At 60.5% G+C, this 8,587-nt stretch overlaps 1 protein-coding gene across 1 annotated transcript in view; it reads right to left on the bottom strand.

Annotated features, from left to right (window-relative positions):
- Positions 1-8,587, bottom strand: part of OLFM1 (olfactomedin 1) — a 35,557-nt gene that overhangs the window by 23,887 nt on the left and 3,083 nt on the right. The window lies entirely within an intron of this gene.

Raw genomic sequence — 8,587 nt, 5'->3', positions numbered from 1 at the left:
GGTGGATTTTTCCTCTCCGCTCCGGCTCCCCGCCGCCCCCTGGCTGCTGGCAGCGAGGCCTGCAAACCCCAGTCGCCAAGGGGTTGAGATGGGTGTTCAGGGAGGAAAGCTGGCCACCGCCCCCAGGTCCTAAAATCCGCGTGCGCCTCGCGGCCTGACTGTCCGGATGGGTTACGCCGCTGCTACCCTCCTTCCCGGCTGAGTCAGGCCTGGGCACCCCTGTGGGACCACCCCCACCGGAGCGCGGTCAGCCCTGGCTGCCCAGGACATACCTGGGGGTGGCTCCACGCTCCGCAGGCCAGCCCTGCCGCCCCCCTGAAGCCGGGAGGGGGGTCTCCAGCCCCAGCGCTGGGGGGGAGGGAAAGAGGTGTAAAGGGGAGGGCTCTCTGGGAGCCGGGGGGCCAGGTGCTCTAATGCCTCTGGGAAGAAAGGAGTCTCCTGGCAGTTGCCGGCACCCACCAGTGTGGGCTCCTGGGTGTGGGTGGGAGCAGTCTGTGCATGCAGGAGGGGTGCAGGGCCCAGCTTGCAGGGCAGGAGCTGGGTGCAGGTTTGGGGCATCTGGGCAGGAGAGCAAAAGGTGCCCCGCCCATGAGGAGCATGGCCCTAGGTGGGGCCTTGGGGTCTGTGGCTGGGGGCAAGGGTGGTGGTCCCAAGCCCGGGTGCCCAGGTAGAGGGGCAGGGCAACCTAGCACAAGTCCCCAGCCCTCTGCAACGTCACACCAAGACACGTGCGAGTCTCTCCAGAAGCCCGGGGCTGCCTGGGTCGAAAAACCTTAATGGGGCTTTAGCATTTGCAGGAGGCTCCTAGGGGATGAAAGGCACATCCTCCAGTCGCTCCCATTAAGCTTTCCCAGCCATTTGGGAAGAGAAGAATTCCCCAGATCACTCACTACGCTCTCTTCTGCCTGGGTGAGAATAAATCTCCCTTCCCGAACGGAGATCACAAAGAGCCAGCCTTCCTGGGGCCCACCAAAGATGGACACCATGTTCCTGGGGCTTCACTCTGCTCCGTCCCCTTTCAGAGAGGGGACTTGATTCCAGCCAGGGCGGTCCTGGCCTGAGTGTTGGGGGTGAGACCCCGCTGAAGGGTTTGCTGATTGGTTTCCCTGATGAACGCGAGGGAGTGCAGGTGGCCAGTTCCAACCGTTGGGGAAGGGCGCCATCTCCCAGCGTGTGCTGGTACTGCAGGCTCTGCTGACCGCCCGTGGAGTCCAGGTCACACCAGGTCGCACCAGGCGGGTGCTGGAGGCGGCATCCACCCGGCTACCCACGGTCCACCTCCTTCCTCTGCCAGCACGCGATGAACAGATTCAGGGCCCAAACCACTCACCCTCAAGTCCCACTGCAGACTGTGGCCGCTTACTTGGTGGGAAGAATTTCAATCGAACCCAACCCAACCGACAACTCTCAGGCCCTCCATCCAGAAGCCGCAGGTATTTGCTTACTACCTACTAGTGCGAGATGGGGGTACTGCATGCTGCAGACTGACCCGGGGGCGAGGCCAAGACGCGGGGGACAGCGTGCTGTACAACCCCGGACAGAAACAGCCCCAACGCGGGAGCAGATCCCCGGCATCGCAACCAAGTACACGCCCTGGCCAGAGAGGGGCATCGCCAATGAGCCGCTCAGCACCGAGAATGCAGACGCGGGCAGACGGCCTGCCACCGGCTGGGAGACCCTGGCCAGGGCATCAGCCCTTCTGTGCCTGTTTCCCCATCTGTGAAATGGGTTCAATAATAGTCATCGTCACTTTTCTCCGCACGGTATGATGAAGATTGGCCGGCTGCTGCGGGTGCAGGCTTGGCGACCACTAAGAGTATCCTGCTTTGCACAAGACAAAACCTACTCAGGAGGCCCCTCTGCTGAGCGACCAGGGTTTAAGTGAACGGCAGAGCTGGGATGCGCCCCCCACGCAGACCTCGGCCACCCGCCGTGAGAGCCACTGCTGGTGATACAGATGCTGAAGAGGTATCGCCAGACACGAACACGATCCCCACCAAGCAGAGCCACGTTCTAGGGAGAGGATGCTCCAGATGGGCAGATGTAAAGAATTAGACCAAAAAAAAAAAAAAAAGCTCCTGATTTTGAAGAACATCTGATTTCACTTTATGTCAGTAACGTCCCATAAGGATTTACAGTTGGTTCTCTAAGTCTGAAAAGCACCAACTTGGCCAGGCTCCTCCACGGAGAAACCGGAGCCCAGGTAGTTGGAGACCGTGGAGCTGGTGCTCCATCCGAGGACCGCTGGGTGGCTTTGCTCGCTCGCCTGGGACTCCCTCTGACCCCGGGCACAGTCTGCGGCTGGCCTGGGGATGTGAGGCCCCCTCTGTAGTCACGCTGGGAGCCGGGAGGGTTTCTGGCACCCCCCAAGGCATGGCTGAGAGGCTGTCTTTTACACGTGTGGCTCTGGGTTACTCCCACTGGGTTTGCCACACGTGGACAGTGCCTCGGAGTTCCTGCAGCTGCCCGGGAGCGAAGCTGACCCTGGGACGTCGGGGATTTGAGAAAGACTCGGGGGCAAAGCCAGCTCACACCTCTTCCTTCCTGTCGGTGTTTATAAAGAGGTGGACAGAGGCACCCTTCACATGCCTCCCTCCCAGAGGGCATGTGTAGACAGAACAGGGGTGTGCAGTGGGTACGGCCCTCCTCCTGACCCACTGGCAGCCTGCACCCCAGCCACTCTGCCCTACTCCCCTGAGCCCCTGTCCTGCACCCCTACTGCCTTGGCATACACCCTTGCCTCCTTGCCCTGCACCCCTCCTCTGACAAGCTGGAGGTTGGAGGGAAGTCACCTCCGACTCATCCAATCCCAAACCAGAGTCCTCTCCAGTGACTGGAATCCATGAGTCAGTAGGAAAGACTACCACTTGTAATGTGTTTGAAAGGGTCATCCGAGAAGCCTCAAGCAAGTGTAATTCGATTTAGAAGGCTACACAGTATTTCCCAAAGCAAACTATGAATTGTTGAAGAGTGAGGCATTTGGATTAAAGATCCTTGGCTTCGGCCAACCCCAAATGTTCCTGAGGAGGAACTTAAATCCCAATTTGCACACAGCTTCCCTTGAAGCAAGGGCTCACTTACGTTCACAACTCGGAATAGCCACGTAACCCTGACTGAGCCGGCGCCGTGCCCCAGACACCCTCACGCTAGGTGCCTGACGTCCCTTAATCGTTGCGGACGCCCCTGGGCGATGCTCTTGCTGTGTCAGGCTCAGAAAGATGACAAGACCTGTCCAGTGTCATCTGGGGTGCCTGCCATTCCCAGGACCAAGCTCAAAAACGCGGTGGCCCTCGGCCCGACGGATATCATGGTGTCCGCCCCCCTTGTGTGACAAAGCAGCACCGATGGGTGGCCTCTAAGCCACAGGCTGAGGCTCACAGGGGTGGAGGCTGCGAGTCCGAGAGCAAGGCAATGGTGGGGTCGCGTTCTGGGAGGGCCCGCCTCCTTGCTGCGTTCTCACGGGGCAGACGGGGCGAGCGAGCGCTCTGAAGCCTCAGGTCTGAGCATAGGCACATCCGGAAGGAAAAAAGTTTGGATGCTCTTTTGCTGTGAAAAAACCATGCACATTTTTCTCAAGCTACCTGCACACAGCTGGGGTGGGGGAGGAAGAGGGAAGACAGACGTGGGAGAGGAAGGGGGGGGTCTGCACACAGCTCTTTGGCTCCTTCCAGCCTGTATGTGCCCTGGCCACTCACTTTCCTGCTGGGGAAGAACATCCCTGCCGTGGGGAGAGGGTCTGGTCTGGAGCCGGGCACCTTGGGAGGAGCCCACAGGTGACCTGAACCCCCTCTCCCAGCAGCCACGGAAGACCACCACGGGCAGCCCGATCCAAGCATCATCCCCTTATCCTGCCCCCTCCACAGCCTCTGGGTTTACCCCGGGTGGACGGCGGTGGATGGGGTTACTGCTCCTCACACACACTCCTGAGGGGGTTTCCTCCTGGCCCAGACCTGGGCACTTGCCGGGCCCTCTGTGGTGGAGGGTCTCCCAGCACACCGCTGGGGCTGGGCCGTGTGCAAATGCCAGGCGTGCGCTGTGCTGAGGGCAGTCTGCTCTCTGCCCGACCACCGGGAGAGCATGTCCGGAGCGGGGCTCAGAAGACCCAGGCCGGGGCTCCGCCAGCCTGCTACGAGCCTGCCCCAGACATGCTTGGTCGTCCTGGGTGCCACTGCGGTTGGAAGTTGTTAGCCCAGCTGCAGAGAGCTGGCCCGTCCTGTGCTGAACCTCCTCCCAGGCCACTTCCTTCCACCGGCTGCGCAGGCTCAAGCTCCTCTGAGGTTTTGGGACTCACGGCGTCTCTTCCAGTCCCCAGTGGACAGTGCTCTGTGACCCACAGCCATCCCCGGACCTGCTTCTTCCCTGAGCCACGATGCCCCCTTCCAGCCCTCAGTCCTGATTCTCTGTCCCTCCAGAGACTGGTTGCCCGTGGCCCCTCCCTGTTGCCCCCACACCCTCTGCTCCTGCTATGGAAAGTTCCATGCTGCTTTCATAAACACTGCCTCAGACTGGCTCACATCCAGACCGGGAGGCCACGCCTGCACGTGCTCTTAGATGCCCATCGGACATGGGGTCCACTTCTGGGGGCGGCCCTTTGAAGAGCCCAGATGAGATGACTCTGCAGGGCCCTGTGGGCTGAGCTTATGGTTTTTGGGGGTCCCATAAACGTTACTGTTCCCTACCGTCCATTAAGGGAACTCCCCATAACTGATGGAGGAGGACGGACTGGTTTCTACGGAGTCAGTCAATGATCCTGACACGAATTCACGGCTCCTGACATGGATCAGAATGTGACATAGTTATAAAAACATCTGAGAGTCAACGCTGGGGTCCAGCTGCGGATGCAGGAGGCACCCAGGAAGTCAGTGCCAGCGCAGAGCGGGACCTAGGCACGGCCAGACGCTTGTCCCTCCCAGAGTCCACGCTCTGCCCTCAGCAGATTGGGACCCTCTGCCCGCTGAGCCCGGACTCGGCCTCAGAAAGCTGCCCTGCAGAGGGTGTGTTGTCTCCAGAGAAATAGAGTCCCTCGATGCCATGCCCCCGGCGCCCTCTCCCCACTCCCCACTCACAGCTGATTCTGCTCCTGCATCCACAGGATGAGGCCCGGAGGCTGGGCTGCCCAGGGATCGGGAGCCTTGGTGCGCTGGGCAGGGCAGGGGCTCAGGGACTCACGTCGGAGAGCGGCGGATTGTTTCTGAAAGCCTGCCTCCGTTTCTGCTCCGAGTCCTGCTCTGCTGTCAGATTTAACACCAACACCCTGTGGTGCTGAGTACGCTATTTATAACATCTTTAAATACACCTCTGTTCTCTCTTCGACCCTCAGACACCCCAAGCATCCCTTGCAGCAAGCGGGAGTAACTTTCTCTCCAGAGCCACCCGCGAGAGCCATCTTGCACACTGGAGAAGTCCCTGCCGTGCAGCCTGAGCATCTTGCACGCTCGCTAACGCTGGGGATGGGAGTGAGCTCTACGAACCTGCACCTCTGAATGCGGATGGAGGCTGGACATGGGGCGTCTGCCCACCTCTCCCCAGGCTCTCCCGGCCGCCCACTCTCCTCCCGACCAGCAGACCGTAGCTGTCATTAAACCCTGCATACAGAGCACACAGGACCAATCCCTGTCGCCGAGATGAGAGCAAGCGGATTGGAAAGCTCGCGTCTTAAAACACTGCCTGAGAGCAAAGAAGGCGCTTTCACCCTCTGTCATCTGGCCGTGTTGTTGTAAGATTTAACCTGGGCCCAGAGGGCGAGGGAGCCGGCCTTTGCAAGTAGCCATGAGCAGGGTCTGGTCCCTCCTCCCCCGGCGCTGCGTGAATGATGCCCAGAGCCACACATGGTGTGCTGGGACTGAGGGCCTGTCCGTGATTAGCGACGCTGGCTCAGTATATCTGCGTGTGCTCGCCGGCAAGCACACGCAGACATACTGGGACGCGTGAGCAGCTGCAGAGCTCCCTCCATGCACCCTCCTTTTATTCCCCAGAGAACTGAGATGAGGGGCCTGGGTGCATTCTCCCAGACGCCCCCCGGACGGGGACTTGCTCTAGGCCGCCCACCCTTCATGGTAGGACGGAGACCACAACGTGGACCCCCCCCCCGGGGTGCTCTGCTGCTCCCCTTCTAAAAGCTGGGTGTCCAGGTCAGAACATGGGGCCCGCAGCCAGAGACTCGGCCGACTGGGAGCCCCAGTGCGGCTCTGCCAAGGTCTGCAGCTCTGGCTCGATGGCTGCAGGCACCTCCCTTCTGGCTGCTGCTTGTGACCTTGAGCCTTTCCCTCTACTTCTCACGTTTTCTCTCCACCTTAACAGAAACGTGAGCTCAGTGTCGCAGGTGGTAGACAGACCTGGGGGCGCACCAGGGCTCTGCCACGCGCTGGGCTGCGAGGCAGGCTACGTCCCCTTGAGCTTGGACAGTGAGGACGCTGCATGGGGTCGCTGGGCTTGCTCCCTGCGGAGCCAGGTGGCGCTCCTGGCGGGCAGCGTGAGTCGGGGCCACTTAGCAGTAACCCTTCTTCCTGGGGTTACCCCTGTGCTTGAGGGTCCGGCGGGTTTCTCGTGTGTGCGGCTGCCTGAAAAGCTAAGGGACGGGCATCTTCGCTTCCCAGCCCTGCTGCCCCCGTCAGAGCCGCCCAGACCATCGGGAGGGGCCCCGGCGTGGCGAGGACCCTACGGCTGTGGCTTTCAGAGGCTGAGGGGCATCGGCGGTGCTCCTTTCAGAGCCAAAAATTGGCTCCCCTCCCTGTCAGCCTGGCCGGCAGTTGCCATGTATCTAATTCAGTTTAGCTAGTAATTAGTTTTGTATTACTTTACACGGTGATGTTAATACTGATTACAGGGCCTGATGACTTTAGTAATAAATACAACCCAAGGCAGAAAATTACCTTTCTTTTTATTGGGGAAGGCGGAAGTCAGTGGAATGAGAAGCAATTTGCTCTCAGAGATGAAGCAGCTGCCTGGGAGGAGGATTTACACCTTTACGCCCTCCTGGTGTTGCAGCACCTCCCTGCCCACCCCCCGAAGGCGGGCCCACCTGGGAATGGAGCACGCTCCCCTCCCTGCTCCTCTCTGGTGTACCAGCCCTAAGGCAGGGGCCCACAGACCCACCCTCAGAGAAGGAGTAGATGCCCTGCATTGTGAACTAACTGGTTTAGGAGAAGACCACAGTGCTCCTGAGCCCCCAGCCCCACCACCACGACCACTCTGGTATCCAGTGCAGATGTGGGGGAGGCCAGGGGCCAGGGCAGGTGGACAGGAGGTCAGTGGGGTCACCCGTCCAAGGTTAGTCTCCGACAGGTCACAGAACTGGGCTGTTTTATTCTCGTTAAATTTGCTCAGGGGAGCAGGTCCGGCAGAATCTCAGGAGAGAAGAGATTGGGAGCGATGGGTCCCAGCAGGATTCTGAGGGGCTAGCCCCACGCAGTCTGCTCTGTGACACTGCCCTGTCCATCCATCCACGTCCGTCCACCCACACCTCCCCAAGGGAGTCGGCTTTGCTCACATCTGGACTCGGGCTTCTGGCCCAGCCATACAAGCATGGTGACTCTTGGCCCTCAAGTGCACTTGGCTCATCAGCTGGAAGCCCATCAGGGTGTGCCCATGGGGGGCTTGCGTCCTAAGGACAGGAGCTCTGCTTCTCGGTTAGAATAAATCAGATTCCTCCACACACCCTTCCTCCTCAGCCTCTGCGGGGAGCCCCCTCCGCCCCTGCTCCTCCCCGCTTCTTGCCCCAGCTACTGCTGAACGCAAGAGCAACCTCAGGACCGCAGGCTCGCCCATCACCTTCTCCAAGCTCGCCCCTGCTCCGACCCCAGAGCCCCGGGTTCACACAGACTCCTGCCTCTTAAACAAACAATTACGGCAGAGCCTCAGGTCTTCCCACAAAGCTTGTCAGCCCAGACGCCAGACCACAGGGCTCAGACACGCTCTGCACCGTGAGCCCAGGTCTGACTGCACTAAACCTGACGAGCAGGTGTCCAAGAACAGCACGCGATAGGGAGGGTGAGGTAGCCACTGAGCAGGATGGGGTCTAGTGGGGGGCGGCCGACATCTTTGAGAGTTATCCAGTTTTTAAAAGGTGGAAGTTCATGCTAAGAGGCTAAGAGCTTTTCTCAAGGTCACCCCAATGGCACCTGGTGGGATTGGGGTACAAATAAGGGCAGCTGAGTCAAGGTCTTTGCTAGAAAGCCCCCACCCATTTCACAACTTCCTATGCAGACAGCATGCTCTTATTAGTGGACCAGGTGGGCCTGGGGCTTATGTATCCCCAGCTGTCCCACCTCCCGCAGGACAAAGGTCAGCTCCCCTCACACCCAGCCTCCCCCAGGATCGAGGGGTCAGCTCACCTCGCACCCAGCCTCCCCCAGGACAGAGGGGTCAGTTCACCTCGCACCCAGCCTCCCCCAGGACAGAGAGGTCAGCTCCCCCTCACCCACCCTCCCCCAGGACAGAGGGGTCCGCTCCCCCGCACCCAGCCTCTCCCAGGACAGAGAGGTCAGCTCCCCCTCACCCACCCTCCCCCAGGACAGAGGGGTCCGCTCCCCCGCACCCAGCCTCCCCCAGGACAGAGGGGTCCGCTCCCCCGCACCCAGCCTCCCCC

Source organism: Neomonachus schauinslandi, chromosome 13 (genome assembly GCF_002201575.2).
Source record: "Neomonachus schauinslandi chromosome 13, ASM220157v2, whole genome shotgun sequence".
NCBI classification, from domain to species: Eukaryota; Metazoa; Chordata; class Mammalia; order Carnivora; family Phocidae; genus Neomonachus; species Neomonachus schauinslandi.
This window is presented reverse-complemented; position numbering and strand designations above follow the sequence as displayed.